Source organism: Callorhinus ursinus, unplaced genomic scaffold (genome assembly GCF_003265705.2).
Source record: "Callorhinus ursinus isolate GAN/ISIS: 27379988/994484 unplaced genomic scaffold, GSC_fseal_2.0 scaffold1, whole genome shotgun sequence".
Classification (NCBI taxonomy): domain Eukaryota; kingdom Metazoa; phylum Chordata; class Mammalia; order Carnivora; family Otariidae; genus Callorhinus; species Callorhinus ursinus.
This window is the reverse complement of record NW_027397063.1, coordinates 113,245,354-113,263,218: the sequence shown is the minus strand read 5'-3', so window position 1 is coordinate 113,263,218 and position 17,865 is coordinate 113,245,354.

The window sequence follows — 17,865 nt, the reverse complement described above, 5'->3', positions numbered from 1 at the left end:
GCACAAGTAAGCAGAGAGGCAGGCAGAGAGGGAGAAGCAGGCTCTCCGCTGAGCAGGGAGCCCGACGCGGGGCTCGATCCCAGGACCCCAGGATCATGACCTGAGCCGAAGGCAGCCGCCTAACCGACTGAGCCACCCAGGCGCCCCAAATATATATATATAAAACATATCGTGTGTGTGTGTGTGTGTGTGCGCGCGCGCGCGTGTGTATAAGTGGGCCCCATGCTGGGCATGGAGCCCAACACAGGGCTTGAACTCAAGACCCTAAGATCAAGACCTGAGCTGAGATCAAGAGTTGGACACCTAACTGAACCACCCAGGTGGCTCTGTAATGTATATATTTTTAATTTGCTTAATTTAACGTAAAAAGACAAATACTACATGATCTTACCTATATATGGAATCTGTAAAGTGGAGCATATAGTAACAGAGAAGAATGGTGAGGAGCACCTGGCTGGCTTAGTCGGTGGAGTGTGCAACTCTTGATCTCAGGGATGTGGGTTCAAGCCCCAGGTTGGGTGTAGAGATTGCTTTAAAAAAAATAAAATCTTTGCGGTGCCTGGGTGGTGCAGTAAGTTAAGCGTTGGATTCTTGGTTTCAGCTTGGGTCATGATCTCAGGGTCTGGAGATTAAGCCCTGTGTCAGGCTCTACACTCTAGTAATCTGCTTGAGATTCTCTCCCTCTGCCTCTGCCCCTCCCCCTGGTGAGGGCTCTCTTAAATAAATAAATAAATAAATCTTAAAAAATAAAATAAGATCTTTAAAAAATTGTTTTAATTTTTATTTATTTGCTTTTTAAAACATCTTATTTATTGATTTGACAGAGAGAAAGCACACAAGCAGGAGGAGCAGCAAGCAGAGGGAGAGAGAGAAGCAGGCTCCCCGCTGAGCAGGGAGCCTGATGTGGGATTTGATCCCAGGACCCCAGGATCATGACCTGAGCCGAAGGCAGACACTTAACTGACTGAGCCACCCAGGCGCCCCTAAAATCTTTTTTTTTTAAAGAATGGTGATTACCAGAGACTGAGAGTGGGAGAAATGGGGTGATGTTAGTCAAAGGGTACAAATTTTCAGCTGTCAGTTCTGGAGACCTAATGTATACCATGGAGACTAGAGTTCATAATAATGTACTGTATACTTGAAATTTGCTGAGAGTAGATCTCAAGGGTTCTCACCACCACCAAAAAAAGGGTAATTAGATGACATGATGAATATGTTAATTGGCTTGATTGTGGTAATCATTTAACAATGTATATGTATATCAAAATATCACATTGTATACCTTAAATACACACAATTTTGATTTTCTTCTCTTTTTTAAGATTTTATTTATTTGAGAGAGAGAGAATGAGAGAGAGAGAGCACAAGAGGGAAGAGGGTCAGAGGGAGAAGCAGACTCCCTGCTGAGCAGGGAGCCCGATGTGGGACTCGATCCCAGGACTCCAGGATCATGACCTGAGCCGAAGGCAGTCACTTAACCAACTGAACCACCCAGGCGCCCCCACAATTTTTATTTTCAATCATAGTTTAATAAAGCTGGGGTAAAAAAAGCTGGGGTTTATTAGTATTTTCTTCTAGAGCTTCTTGTTTTATTTATTTGAGTGTCTGTTTTACCATTCCGAGGAAGGCTTGTCCACAGCAAGATTATATATATATATATATATATATATATATATATATATATAAAAATTCTGTGGTGTTTTCTTCTGGTACTTTTTTTCTTTCACTTTTCACATTTCAGCCTTTCCTCTAGCTAGAATTTATTTTGCTATAAAGAACAAGGCAGTGATCCAATTTTATTTTTTTCCAGGTTACTCTTCAGTTTTCCCAAACCTTTTACTGAATAATCCATCTTTTCCCAACTGATTTAGAATACTATTTTTTTTTCTAAGTAGGCTCCACATCCACTGTGGGACTTAAACTCACCACCCTGAGATTAAAGAGTGGCATGCTCTATGGACTGAACCAGCCAGGAGCCCCACCCCCAGAATACTATCTTTATTTATTTTTTAAAGATTTATTTATTTATTTGAGAGAGAGAGAGAGAAAGAGGGTGGGGTGAAGGACAGAGAAAGAGGAGAGAGAGAATCCCAAGCAGACTCCCCATTGAGAGGGGATCCAGATGTGAGGCTTGATCTCACGACCCTGAGATCAGGATCTGAGCCAAAATCAAGAGTTGGACACCCAACCAACTGAGCCACCCAGGTGCCCCCAAAAAACTTGATGTTTTAATCCTGGTTATGTTAAATGTATTGATAATTTATTGTGAATTGACATCTTTATAATATTGAGTATTCCTATCTAATATGTATATTTTCTTCCTCCTACCAGACTAGTTTTTGAGGCAACTTATTCAATCATTGGATGGTTCTGCTAATTTTTTTTTCCAAAGATTTTATTTATTTATTTGACAGAGAGAGAGACACAGTGAGAGAGAGAACACAAGCAGGGGGAGTGGGAGAGGGAGAAGCAGGCTTCCCACGGAGCAGGGAGCCTGATGTGGGGCTCGATCCCAGGACCCTGGGATCATGACCTGAGCCGAAGGCAGACGCTTAATGACTAAGCCACCCAGGCGCCCGGTTCTGCTAATTTTTAAAGTTCCTCCTTGTTTTGAAGTGCATATCTTTTCTGTGTCTTTTTTAGGCAATGGTTCTAATTTTGTCCCTTGAAACTATATAGGAGTTAAAATGTAAAGTGTTTAACATGATTTACAAAAACTTAACATTAGCGTTTCCCACTTTCCAAATCATGGAACACGAAGGAAACAGTAATATGTGCACAGAACACAGGTAAGTAGATGGAACTTTTTGTAGTCCAAGGTGATGGTGGCACAGAGGGAATCAGGTTGCCCCAGGTCCTGCTTCTGCCTAGTGGAGGGCTGACAGGATCAATAGCTGGGGTCATGTGAAATTCCTTGGGGAACATCATCTGGGAGGCTCTTCACAAGAGGATCCACTCCTTACCCATCTGTGCCTTTCTCACTTCATTTGAGCTTCCAGGACCTGCTTTTCTTCCCTAGACCTTAAATATACCAAACACATTCTCTCTCTCTTTTTTTTTTTTTTTTGAAAGATTTTATGTATTTGTCAGAGAGAATGAGCAGGGAGGAAGAGTAGAGGCAGAGGGAGAAGCAGACTCCCTGCTGAGCAGGGAGCCCCATGTGGGACTCGATCCCAGCACCCTGGGATCATGATCTGAGCCCAAAGGCAGTCGCTTAACCCACTGAGCCACGCAGGTGTCCCCCAAACACATTCTGTAAAAGGGGCTTTGCATTTGCCTCTGCCTAGAGTGCTATCGCTCCAGAAGTTCACACAGCTGGCTCCTCATTCTTCATCTTTTTTTTTTAATGTGAGCTCTACATCCAGGATGGGGCTTGAACTTATGATCCCCAAATCAGAAGTTGCGTGCCCCACCAACTGAGCCAGCTAGGCACCCCTGCTCCTCAGTCTTTAGATCACTAGACTACTACACCTAAAGGAGCACCCCTCCTCTGCTCCAAGTCATGCTATTCTCTTGGTAACACTTATCAGCTTTAGAAATTTCCAGATGATTTGTGTGTTCGTTGTCTCTTTCCCCACCACTAGAAGTAAGCTCCGAAAGTCTTGTCTGTTTTGTTCTCTTCTGTCCATAGAGCCTTATTCAGGGCCCACACAGGCCCTCAATAATTGCTGTTTGCTCTACCCTATTACTTTTTTTGGCCATCCTGGCCGCAGAGAGACCACGGGACCTTATCATCCCCTTTGCAGAATCCAGATATACTATGTCAGCAGTATTCTCGGAACCCATCCAGTTTAGTAACCCTATCAAAAACGGAAATGAAGTTAGCTTGGCAGGAAATGAGGTCAGTTTGGCAACCGGTGGTGAAACATGTGAACAAGGTGGGAGTTCATGGTCTGAATTAACCATGTCAGATACGTCCCATGGCAGAGGAATAGGAAGATCGAATGGACCATGAGCTGTGTTGGGCTGTGTAGGAAAGATCCCTGTAAGCTGGTGATTGCTTTCTGTGTGACTTGGGCAGCAAATGCGTAGTGGAGTATGGCTGAGTCTTCCCAACCTGGCATAAATTTCTCATGGCATCTGCAGGATGTGGGTTTGGCCAAAATCAATAAACACCATTTATTGAGCCTCCCATACCTTGTGCTAGGCATCTGTTATCTCTACTCCTCCTAATACTCCCGCTAAATAGGAAATATTATCCATTTCAGAAAGAATGACACAGAAACTTAAATGACTAAAGGACCTGCCCAAGGTCACAGGGTGTGTGATAAGGCAGGGAGTCAATCCAAGCCCTCTACCCCAGCTTGGGCTCCCCTCCTTTTTTTTCTCTATGCTAACTGAGAAAAACAATGCAAATCTAGGGCTCTAGTGAATTCTTTTGCAAGCAAACATTGATTTGAATCTATCTAGTGGGGTACACAATGCTCAATTCTGAAATGTTATATTTAAGACTTTGGAATTACTCTTGTTAACAACAGAAATAGAAGATGAGTCCATGTAAAAAGAAAAAAATGTACCAAAATATCTATGGTGATTATCAGACATGATCAGCATACTCAAATTTCCGTGTGTCACCGTCTACCAAGAACTAATAGGCATAAAAGCTCATCAATAGAATATATCCATAAATGAAAATAATGATGCTGTTAGTATACATGAAAGATATAATTGAGCTCATTAACCTCCTGTTTTATCCATATCGTTCCTGAATTTGTGGAAACAATGATGCAATTACAGCGAGAAAGAACAGAGGCCGGTGAAAATTAGACTTCCATGTGGAGGACATTTAACTGTTTAATTGCCTGCTCACATCTTCCCATTACTTCTGGATAATCAAAGCCGCTGGCTGCCTTTCCCTCCCCCCTCTCTAAGCCCCCTGTCCTGCACAGGATGTTTGAATTGGCACTAAGAGGAGTGAAATTCTTGGGTGGGGTAGTTGGGAGATGCGGTCTGGAAACTGCCAACAGCTATTCTTGAAATCACTTGTAGGAACTTGTCTGAGGGAGAATGGAGTTGACATGTAGAGAGATGTACAGACGAGAAAGAAGAGGGAGAGAGAGAGCCAGTGTTAGTTGCACTTGCCCTTGAGGCTCTTTCTGTGGTTGTCTAAGCTAGTTGAGTTTGGTTTCTTTCACCTGTAGCCAGGAGTCGGACTGTTTACTTATTCATTCCAAACACCTAAACCATCAGCTTTCTTTTTTGGCTATTTGAACTTCATCCTTTCTGATCTGGGGAGAATTCTGTTCTCTGTGTGTTGGTGTGTATTTGTCCTCACCCATTTTCTTTTAAGAAATCTTCCCTTCTAGGCTCTGCCCTTACCAGTGATCTGTTCTCAGGGACTGTAAATAAGTTTTAGTACTCACTTTGTTGAAACAAAGTTAATTCTACTTTTTAAGTCAGCGTCATCTGTTTAAAAATAATGTTTTTTTTTCTCTTTCGATTTACCCCTAAAACTGGATGTGGGCAAGTCTTGGAGTCAACTGGGGAGTAGTAAATAAAGCACCAGAAATGGAGTCAGGACAAAGGGGCTTGAAACCTAGCTCTTTTATTTTATTTTTATTTTTAAGGTTGGTTTGTTTGTTTGTTTGTTTGTTTATTTATTTATTTATTTATTTATTTATAAAGTAATTTCTACACCCAATGTGGGGCTTGAACTCGCAATCCTGAGATTAAGAGTTGCATGCTCTTCCAAACGAACCAGGCAGGCTCCCCCAAACCTAGCTCTTTTAGTCTGACTGTGTGACCTTGGGCAAATTTCTTGAAGGTTCCTGAATTGTCCTCATCTGTTAAATGAAATGAATATGTGCAAGCATCTCGTACAGTGCCTGGGACACAACGCATGCTCAGTAAATGTTTGTTAAATGAATAATTGTAATGAAGGAACTGAATCGTAGTATCCCTTTTTGAATCTACCATGTGGACAGTAAGTTCCCTTTGTCTTTAGAGCTCTACCCCATTTTCTTAGCCCACTGAGATCAAAGGTCATACCCCTCATCTCAGTTTGCTCAAATGTCAAAGCCCTAAAAGAGAGCATCTGATTGGCAGACGTTAGGTCACATGCACCATGTGGGCAGTGAGAGGAAGTTTCTATGGGAAGGATCTTCTAGGGACACTTACAGGTTCTTTTTTTTTTTAAGAGTTTATTTATTTATTTGACAGAGAGAGACACAGCAAGAGAGGGAACACAAGCAGGGGGAGTGGGAGAGGGAGAAGCAGGCCTCCTGCGGAGCAGGGAGCCCGATGTGGGGCTCAATCCCGGGACCCTGGGACCACGAGCTGAGCCGAAGGCAGATGCTTAACAACCGAGCCACCCAGGCGCCCCGACACTTACAGGTTCTTTAGTGAGAAGACAGATTCCTGGATCAACTAATTAATTCATGCTGGGGATTACTAATAAAGGCTAATTTTGGGGCGCCTGGGTAGCTCAGTCGGTTAAGCATTTGTCTTTGGCTCAGGTCCTGATCTCAGGGTCCTGGGATCAAGCCTGGAGTTGGGCTCCCTGCTCAGCGGGGAGTCTGCTTCTCTTTCTACCCCTCCCCGTGCTCCTGCTCTCTCTCTTTCTCTCTCGAATGAATAAAATCTTTTTTTAACTTTATTTTATTGTTATGTTAGTCACCATACATTACATCATTAGTTTTATTTTTTTAAAGATTTTATTTATTTATTTGACAGAGAGAGCACACAAGCAGGGGGAGCGGCAGGCAGAGGGAGAGGGAGAAGCAGGCTCTCCACCGAGCAGGGAACCAGACGTGGGGCTCGATTCCAAGACCCCAGGATCATGACCTGAGCTGAAGGCAGCCGCTTAACCAACTGAGCCACCCAGGCACCCCTACATCATTAGTTTTTGGTGTAGTGTTCCATGATTCATTGTTTGCGTGTGTAACACCCAGTGCTCCATGCAATACGTGTCCTCCTTAATATCAATCACTGGGCTAACCCCTCCCCTCACCCTCCTGAATAAACTCTTTTTTAAAAAAGGCTAATTTATCATAAAATTATCACAATATACTTCAAAATAAAATATATTCGTGGAGGGGCACCTGGCTAGCATGCCACTCTTGAGCCCCATGTTGGGCATAGAGCTTACCTAAAAAAAATTATATGTATATATTCATGGGGTCGATTATTTTTGGATTATTTGTGCCTTTTCCCCACTCCTTGGGGGAGAATTATCAGAACTGACAACAGAAACTCAACAGCTTTGCCGTTGACCACATTTATGAAGCTACTCACTGTGATGGAAGAGCTGGAGAAATAAAAAGGTGGTGGGTACAGACCTGAATCCTCAAGACTTTGGCCATGCCAAAGACAGGCTTACCCCAATAGAGTTCATTTACAAATCAGCAAGTGTGTTTACAAAAGGAACTGCTAAAATCTTTTAGGGTCTAGATTGGAAGGAGGGCAGAGGACCATTTTACTTTATAGAACAGGATGGCATTTAAAATTTTTTCCAAGTTTTATTGGGATATAATTGATATATAATATTGTATTCATTTAAAGTATAAACCTAAGAAAAATAAAGTATACAACATCATTATCTGATATGTATATATTGCAAAATGGTTACTGGAAAGAGATGTTAAAACACTTCACAATCTTGGTAACTTTCCTTTTCCGTTCTGTAATCAGTTCTTTTGCTTCCTTCTTGCCTCTTGGATACTAAATGTTTATTTCCTCTGATTATAAACCTACCCATAGATTCTTATCCCATACTGTGCAGGGTTACAAGTAGATTATATTCAAATGCTAATGCAACTGGTGGCCTGGCTCCCATCCCCCATAATGCCAGGGCCCGCTCACCCAAATGCAGGTTCTGCTCATCACAGTTCTTCGAAGGTGCAGCTGGGGCCCAGAGGATACCTTGAGCAGTTTCCTGGCTAAGACTCACGCCCATGCTTGGCCTGCTCCTGCTGGTCATTAAGTCTAAAGGAGCCTTTTTCTTTTCTTTTTTTTTTTTTAAAGATTTTATTTATTTATTTGAGAGAGAGAGAATGAGAGATAGAGAGCACGAGAGGGAAGAGGGTCAGAGGGAGAAGCAGACCCCCTGCCGAGCAGGGAGCCCGACGTGGGACTCGATCCCGGGACTCCAGGATCATGACCTGAGCCAAAGGCAGTCGCTTAACCAACTGAGCCACCCAGGCGCCCCTAAAGAAGCCTTTTTCAAGGGTCCTTTGTAAACCACAAGGGTAGATTACTCTTGAGGTCTAGGTAAACACTCTCCCCGCTGAACTCGGCTCAAGTGTAAGGTCTCGTCATTGCAGAAAGCACCTTAACTCCCTCTTTCCAACTCAGGCTGCCTTGCAACTCAGCTGAAGGGAGCAAAGTTCAGTCTGTGTGGAGCCTCACCTTGGCTATACTACCTTTATTGTGTTTGAGCAGTTCTTTCCAACGACCTCGTCAGCCTTACTTGGGCTCCTCAGCCTCCTAGTCCAACCCCCCAGCCCTCAGCCCTGCATCTCCATGTACCTTTAGCTTACCATGTGACCTGAAGTGGTCCAAAGCTCAGCACACCAGGTGGTAGTGGCTAAGCCATTCCTGTGCCTGGGGGCTAGGATCTGGAGTTTCTGGCTTAGTGATCAGCAGGGGAGAGTCCTTCCTGAGCAAGTGGCTTTGACTTTCACCCAGAAGCAGAACCTGAATGAAAATATTAACTTTAGGGGCACCCGAGTGGTTCAGTCATTAAGCATCTGCCTTTGGCTCAGGTCATGATCCTGGAGTCCCAGTATTGCCTTTCCCTTTTTGAAATTGTGTTGTATTTTATTTATTTATTTATTTTTAAGATTTCATGTATTTGACAGATAGAGCACAAGCAGGTGGAGTGGCAGGCAGAGGAAGAGGGAGAAGCAGGCTTCCCGCTGAGCAGGGAGCCCGATGTGGGGCTCGATCCCAGGACCCTGGGACCAGGACCTGAGCCAAAGGCAGATGCTTAACCGACTGAGCCACCCAGATGCCCCGGAAATTGTGTTTTATTTTTTATTTTTTTTAAAGATTTTATTTATTTATTTGAGAGAGAGAATGAGGTAGAGAGAGAGCATGAGAGGGGAGAGGGTCAGAGGGAGAAGCAGACTTTCTGCTGAGCAGGGAGCCCGATGTGGGACTCGATCCCAGGACTCCAGGATCATGACCTGAGCCGAAGGCAGTCGCTTAACCAACTGAGCCACCCAGGCGCCCCTGGAAATTGTGTTTTAAATCACAAAAATAATATAGGCTCATTGTAATATTTTCAAATCACACAGAACAACACATATGAGAAGTGAAGTGCCACTTTACCCAAAGGTCAATTCCAGCGCCCTCTCAAGTTTATAGCCACTGATAAGAGTGTATTGTACGTGTAGACACGCATGTGTACGTATGTTTAAATAAGGATGTGTATATTTAAATATACGATCATGTTCTTTTTCTTAATACTGCTGTGGGAAACAAAGGCAAAAGGAAAATTCAATTTCCTCATTACCTGTAGCTCCTTGATGGGTCCTTGAAACAGGCAAAGTAACAGGCTGCCTCAATGTTAACACTTTGCTGAGGGCAAAAGGCAATCTTAGCCCAACCCCCAGGATCCTGTCAATCTACTTTGATGTGTAAAAATTCCTTTGGAAACTTCCTTTATCTCTACCCCCCAAGATATAGGTTGGCAATCATCCCTCAAGCATATGACTCACCGATATACATCTGGAGAGTCTCCTGAGTTTTTACTAAACAGTAATAAATGACCTTTTCCTAACAATAGGGAGCCCCCTCAAGGTCCTGAAAACATTGTTTCCAAAATACCTGGGAGGCTTACTCTATCCCTATCCCCTCCCAACTTGAAAGTATATGATGGGCCACTCCTCATGACCCCAGTACAGCTCTTTCTGCCCACGGGTCCTGTCCCGTGCTTTCATAAAAACACTTTTTTTGCACCAGAGACGGCTCAAGAATTCTTTCTTGGCCATGGGCTCGGAATCCCAGCAACACTCCAAAACTACATCAGTACTGTGCCTGTATTGCGGAGACTTTTCAGTGTCAGCTCTATCTCATTCTTTTTAAATTACTGTTTAGGGGTGGCTCAGCTGCTTAAGCTTCGGACTCTTTATTTTGGCTCAGGTGCTGAGATTGAGCAAGGGGACTTGGTGCTCAGCACGGAGTCTGCTTGAGATTCTCTCCCTTCCTCTCCCTCTGCCCCTCCCCCCTCAGATAAATAAATCTTAAAAATAACTTAGAAATAGGGCGCCTGGGTGGCTCAGTTGGTTAAGCATCTGCCTTCTGCTCAGATCATGATCCCAGAGTCCTGGGATGGAGCCCCGTCTGGCTCCCTGCTCAGCAGGGAGTCTGCTTCTCCCTCCCCTCCCTCTCCCTCTGCCCCACCCCCACTCGTGCTCTCTTTCTCACTCGAGCGTGCTCTCTCTCTCAAATAAATATTTTTTAAAATATTAAAAAATAACTTTAATATTTTATAACATGAATGTATTTGACTAAATTAATGGATATTTAGGTCATTGCAAATCTTTTGCAATTAGAAACTGTATTGCATTCAAGATTATTGCATGCATTTCCCTGTATACATGTGTATTTTTTTTAAGTTTGTTTATTTTATTTATTTTTTTAAAGATTTTTATTTATTTGAGAGAGAGAGTACATAAGAGGGGAGAGCGGGAGAGGGAGAAGCAGACTCCCTGCTGAGCAGGGAGCCTGATGCAGGATTCGATCCCAGGACTCCAGGATCATGACTTGAGCTGAAGGCAGTCACTTAACCAACTGAGCCACCCAGGCGCCCTAAATTCTTTTTTTTTTTTAACATTTTATTTATTTATTCATGAGAGAGAGAGAGAGAAGCAGAGGGAGAAGCAGGCTCCCAAGGAGCAGGGAGCCTGATGCGGGACTCGATCCCAGGATCCTGGGATCATGACCTGAGCCGAAGGCAGACGCTTAACCATCTGAGCCACCCAGGCGCCCGATATTTAAATTCTTGATAATTCTCTCTCCCTACCTTTGTATTTTGTTGCTTTAATTCACATTTTTGTGATTACTAGTAAGGATAAATAACTTTTTACATCCGTATTGGATGTTTATATCTCCTCTATAAATTACATCTTTATTATTTTTTATGATTTGTCACTGTCTCTTCTTTATTATATATCCTGTGTTTTAGTGATTTGGATGATTATGTGCACTTTTTTTTTTCTTTTTAGAGAGAGAGCACTGTTGAGCGAGGAGGGGGAGGGGGAGGGACAGAAAGGAGAGGGGAGAATCTTAGGCAGGCTCCACACCCAGCTCAGAGCTGACCCAGCTGGATTTCACGTCCCTAAGTTCATGACCTGAGCTGAAATCAAGAGTCCAATGCTTAACTGACTGAGCCACCCAGGTGCCTTGACTGTCTGTACTTCATATATATTTTCCTAATTTATCACTTGTCTTATAATATTGTTTTTTGTTTTGTGTGTTTAGTCCCATAGAAGTTTTTGAATTTTATGCAATAAAAACTGAAATTCTTCGTTCATGGTTTCTGGGTTTCATTTCATGCTTAGGAAGTTTCCATTAATAAACTGAGTTTATGGTAATATTTTCATATTTTCCTCTAATAGTTTTATGGTTTTTTTAGTACTACAATTTTTTTAAAAGATTTTATTTATGTATTTGACAGAGAGAGACACAGCAAGAGAGGGAACACAAGCAGGGGGAGTGGGAGAGGGAGAAGCAGGCTTCCCACGGAGCAGGGAGCCCGACGTGGGGCTGGATCCCAGGTGTTATGGCACCCCAAATAACTCCTTTTTGGTTAACAACTGCGTAGTATTCCATATTGTGGATGTCCATTTCATCAAATGCCCTTTTTTTTTACATCTATTGGAGTGATCATGTCATAATCCTCAAGCTTATCTAATTCTCAAGATGAAGTAAAAATGCATGAGCACAGCAAAGAACATTTCATTTCTTTCTTTCTTTCTTTCTTTCTTTCTTTCTTTCTTTCTTTCTTTCTTTCTTTCTTTCTTTCTTTATTAAATAAAATCTATGCTCAACACGCGGCTCAAACTCACAACTGCTCAGGTCATGATCCTGGAGTCCCGGGATCGAGTCCCACATCGGGCTCCCTGCTCAGCAGGGAGTCTGCTTCTCCCTCTGACCTTCCTCCTTCTCATGCTCTCTCTCTACCATTCTCTCTCTCTCTCAATAAATAAATAAAAATCTTTAAAAAAATAAAAAAAATAATAAAAAAGGGAATGATTTGTACTGGAATGGAAAGATCTCCAATACAAGTATATAAAGCAATAGAACAATGCATATGTGATGAATCACTTGAAGTAAAAAAAGAAAAGGTGTATACACACACACCTGTGGTGTATATACATATATGTATATGAGTTTAAAAATGTGAATCCGGAGGGATATAGACATGTCATGGTTTTTGCTTCTGGAGAAGGGAATGAGTGTAGGGACGTACTAGATACTGTGGGGTGTTAGCCACATGCTTTTTTTTTTTTTAGGACAAAGCACTTCAGACAGTTGCCAGGAATGTTGTCTGCTGACAGCTAATGCAGAGTGCCTTTAGAAGCCTTACCCTCAGCTGCCTATACCTGGTTGGCCAAGTTTAAGTCCCTCCCTGGGGACTAGTTGCATCCAATGACTGGTTACTATGCAGTAAAAACACATGTTCACTTTGCTCCAATTTGGGACATTTCAGAAGGATCATTCTAGCTTCACAGTTCCCCCAAGATATTGCCTATTATCGCTTCTCTCATCCTTTCCAGACGTTGTTTCTGAGCATACTTCTCAATAAACCACCTGCACATGAATTTGTCTCAGAGTCTATTTCCTGGGAAACCTGGCCTACAACAATGGGCACTGAATTATTGTAGGTGGAGGGGCACCTGGGTGGCTCAGTCAGTTAAGCATCTGCCTTCAGCTCAGGTCATGATCCCAGGACCCTGGAATGGAGCCCCATGTCAGGCTCCCTGCTCCATGGGAAACCCACTGCTCTCTCTCCCCAGTGCTTGCTATCTTTCTCTCAAATAAATAAATAAAATCTTGAAAAAAAAAGAAAAAATTATTGTAGGTGGAGAACAGGTGGGAGGGTCTTTCACATTTTACTCTCTGATGAAAACTTGAATGAGTGATTATTTATTTATTTATTTATTTGAATTTATTTTTTAAAGATTTTTTAAATTTTTAAATTAAATGAAATTTAATTTTTTTAAAGATTATATTTATTTATTTGTGAGAGAGCGAGAGCCAGCACAAGCAGGGAGAAAGGACAGGGGAAAGGGAGAAGCAGGCTCCCCGTTGAGCAGGGGGCCCTATGTGGGGTTCAATCCCAGGACCCTGAGATCATGACCTGAGCCGAAGGCAGATGCTTAACCGACTGAACCACCCAGGACCCCCCAAGATTTTTTTTTAAAGTAATCTTTTCACCCAACATGGGGCTCAGACTCACAACCTCAAGACCTTTTTTTTTTTTTTTTTAAGATTTTATTTATTTATTTGACAGAAAGACACAGCCAAAGAGGGAACACAAGCCGGGGGAGTGGGAGAGGGAGAAGCAGGCTTCCTGGGGAGCGGGGAGCCAGCCTGACGTGGGGCTCGATCCCAGGACCCTGGGATCATGACCTGAGCCAAAAGCAGATGCTTAATGACTGAGCCACCCAGGTGCCCCACAACCTCAAGATTGAGAGTGGTATGCTCCACAGACTGAGCCAACCATGTGCCCCTTGAGTAAATTATTTATAAGAACACACTGTATAATTTTGAATTTGTGTTTAAATACTACTATTGAATAGGGGGCACCTGGCTGGCTCAGTCAGAGAGCATGCAACTCTTGATCTCCGGTTTGTGAGTTCCAGCCCCATGTTGGGTGTAGAGATTATTTAAATAAATAAAGCTTTAAAAAAATGATATATTAAGAGGGACTTAAGAAAAAATAAAAAATAAATACTACCATTGAAAAGGAAATATAGTAATGTTGTCCTGATTTTTTTTTAATCTCTACGCTTAACGTGGGGCTAGAACTCACAACCCCAAGATTGAGAGTTGCATGTTCTACCAGCTGAGCCAGTCAGGCACCCCCTTATGTTGAGCTAACTTTTAAAAAAGAAACTGGTGTCTTGTACACCTTTCTTCCCATCCAGTAGTCTCACTACCGTAGCAAGAGTCATTTCATTTTTACATACTTCCCTGAGTGGGAATCACACAGAGTCATGTTTTTGCCTGGCTTGATATGGTGCAAAGAACCACAGAGTAATGCAAAAACTTCTCATAAAGGTGGATTTTTCACTGCTCTATAAAGATGATAAAAAAACAAAAACAAAGTACAGTTGAACCAGAACAGGTGTTCAGAGAACTGTGGCAACCATTGTGCCAGAGATGAGTTAGTTGTATCCCCCGAAAAAGGAAATTCCTGGAGGAAGTTTATTTAACATCGCAAAGCCTCTCAGCCAAAGTACCAGAGGTGAAACCCAGGGTTCTGAGCTCCAGATGCCGAGTGCAGCATTCTTTCCAAAAAATAAAAATCATCATTTTCTAAAGGCTGACTATATTTTCTGCTTAGGATCATCCTCGAGATGGGCACAGCAGACTTCTATTCTCTAACTAGGGTAGAGGAATTCTTGTCCGTGGAGGGGAAGGGAATAGGGAAATGTGTTCAAAGGAACTGTTTGCTAGTCTGTGGTCACCCTGAGGAAATAGCTGTGGTCCTCAGCTGCTCAGGAGCCCCTTCCTGCCCCACTTTTCTTCAGAGTCCTATTTTCAGGTTTCTCTGGGGACTGATCTCCAGAAGCTGTGGGGAAACACTGTCCCACCTTATTCTCACACATCCATGAAACTCCCCATTCAGGAGCTGGTATCTTCAGTTGGCCAATGAATAATTAACCACAAGTGGGGCGGTTGGATACTTCCCTCAAAAATGAGGAACTTCGGGGCACCTGGGTGGCTCGGTTGGTTGGGCGACTGCCTTCCGCTTGGGTCGTGGTCCCGGAGTCCTGGGATCGAGTCCCATGTCGGGCTCCCTGCTCAGCGGGGAGCCTGCTTCTCCCTCTGACCCTCTCCCCTCTCATGCTGTTTTTCTCTCTCTCTCTCTCAAATAAATAAATAATCTTAAAAAAAATGAGGAGTCTCCTTCAAAATTGAGGAGTCTGTGTTTGTTGATCCAGGACAATTGTGCTTTGTTCTGCCCCAAACAAACCTCATGCAACCCTAAATGCAGAAAATAACGTGTTGATGAGGAAGTGGAGAAATTGGAAGCTTTGTGTGTTGTTGGTGGGAATGTAAAATGTTACAGGTGCTGTGGAAAAGTATGGCAGTTACCATATGATCCAGCAATCCCACTTTCAGGGATATAGCCCCCAAAATTGAATGTGATACTTTCACATTTATGTTTACAGCAGCATTATTTAAAATAGCTAAAATGTAGGGGCACCTGGTGCCTCAGTCAGTTAAGCAGCTGCCTTCGGCTCAGGTCATGATCCCGGGGTCCTGGAATCGAGCCCTGAGTCTCCCTCTCCGTTTGCCTCTGCCCCCATCTCTCTCTACCTATCTGTCTCTCATGAATAAATACATAAAATCTTTTTTTTAAAAGATTTATTTATTTATTTATTTGAGAGAGAGAGAATGAGAGAGATAGAGAGCACGAAAGGGCAGAGGGTCAGAGGGAGAAGCAGACTCCCTGCCGAGCAGGGAGCCCGATGTGGGACTCGATCCTGGGACTCCAGGATCATGACCTGAGCCGAAGGCGGTTGCTTAACCAACTGAGCCACCCAGGCACCCAATACATAAAATCTTTAAAAAAAATAGCTAAAATGTAGAAGTGACCCAATATCCATTGATGGATGAATGGATAAACAAAATGTGGCATATATATATATACACACGGGAATATTATTAGCCTTAAAAAGAAGAAATTCTGTTACATGCTACAACATGGATGAATTTTGAGAATATTATGGTATGTGAAATAAGATAGTTACAAGAAGACAAATACTGTATGATCCCTCCCCACTTAAAAAAATGTTTATTTTTTTAGTAATCTCGACACCCAGCATGGGGCTCAAACTCACAGCCCTGAGATCAATCGTTGCACGCTCCTCTCACTGATCTAGCTGGGTGCCCTGTATGATCCCACTTACATGAGGTACCTACAAGATTCAGATTCATAGAAACAGAAAGTTGAATGGTGGTTAGTTGCCAGAGGGAAGGGAAAATGGGGAGTTGCTGTTTCATGGGTACGGAGTTTCTGTTTTGTAAGATGAAAAAGTTCTGGATTGGTTGTACAACAATGTAAATATACTTAACACTCCTGAAATGTACACTTAAAAATGGATAGGGTAGGGGGCACCTGGGTGGCTCAGTGGTTAAGCGTCTGTCTTGGGCTCAGGTCATGATCCCAGGGTCCTGGGATTGAGCCCCGCATCGGGCTCCCTGCTCAGCGGGAAGCCTGCTTCTCCCTCTCCCACTCCCCCTGCTTGTGTTCCCTCTCTCGCTGTGTCTCTCTCTGTCAAATAGATAAATAAAATCTTTAAAAAAAAATAAGACTACTCTAAAAGATGAAGTCTATTTAAAAAAAAAAATCAACCCAGAGGGACAGAAAAAAAAACCTACCCAAACATCCAGAGAAAAAACAAATAGCTAACAAAAGAACAATAATTACACTGACAGCAAACATCTAAAAACAAATTAAAAAAAATTTTTTTTATTTATAGATTTTCTTTAGTAATCTCTACACCCAATGTGGGTCTTGGACTCACAACCCAAGAATAAGAGTTGAATGCTTTTCTGAGCCATCCAGGTGCCCCACAACAAATTTTTAAAAATTCAGAAAAATACACACAGGGGCGCCTGACTCTTGGTTTCAGCTCAGGTCATGATCTCAGGGTTGTGAGATGGAACCCGAGCAGGCTCTGTGTTGAGCAGGGAGGCTGCTTGAGATTCTCTCTCCCTCTCCTTCTGCCCCTCCTGCTCATGCGTGCTCTCTCTCTCTCTCCCTCTCAAATAAATAAATAAATTTAAAAAAATACACTTAATAAGAAATTTAAGGTTAGTTATTGCTAGATATAGTCTTTCCCTAGTCCCTTCTCCCTTCCCCCTACCGTTTGTTTTCATTAATATGCATGGCAGCTTTTATTTTGTGAATAGGAAAAGGGTAAGCCAAGGTAAAGGGAGGAAAAAGGAAGTTTACTGAGGGAGGAAAGGATATTTGTTTTTTAATAGTGATATTAACCTCGTGAGGGAAGGGATCTAGAAAGGCCATTGGTCCATTTCCATTTTAGGGGGATAAGATTATTCCCACATTAGTCTCTATAGGGTAGGAGACTACCGTAGACTTTTTTTTTGTTTTTTATTGAGTGATAGTAAAGTTTATTCAATAATAGAGTACAAAGCTCCCGAAGAGAGAAGGGACCCCAGAGGGTTGCCCACTATAGACATTTTCAATGACAGTGCCCATCTGCCTAGGAACTTGGAAACTCTAAAGTACACTTAGATATATCATCCCATTTAGGCTCTGAGAGAGGTCACTCTTCAACTCTGTCAGGCAATGCCGACTGCAACATTTCTAGATATCTTGGTTAATCTTTTTTTTTTTAAGATTTTATTTATTTGACAGAGAGAGAGAGAGAGAGCACAAGCAGGAGGAGTGGCAGGCAGAGGAAGAAGCAGGCTCCCTGCTGAGCAGAGAGCCAGACGTGGGGCTCAATCCCAGGACCCTGGGATCATCGCCCAAGACGAAGGCAGACACTCAATCAACCGAGCCACCCAGGCGCCCCTATCTTGGTTAATCTTATACTTCCTGATATTTATTGGTTGAAATTCTGTAGGCCCCCTCTCATTCCAATGTTTCTTTTTGCTTATGAGCAGAGAAAGGCAGGCTAAGATTTCAAAATTTTTTACCTACAGCCTGGACCTTTC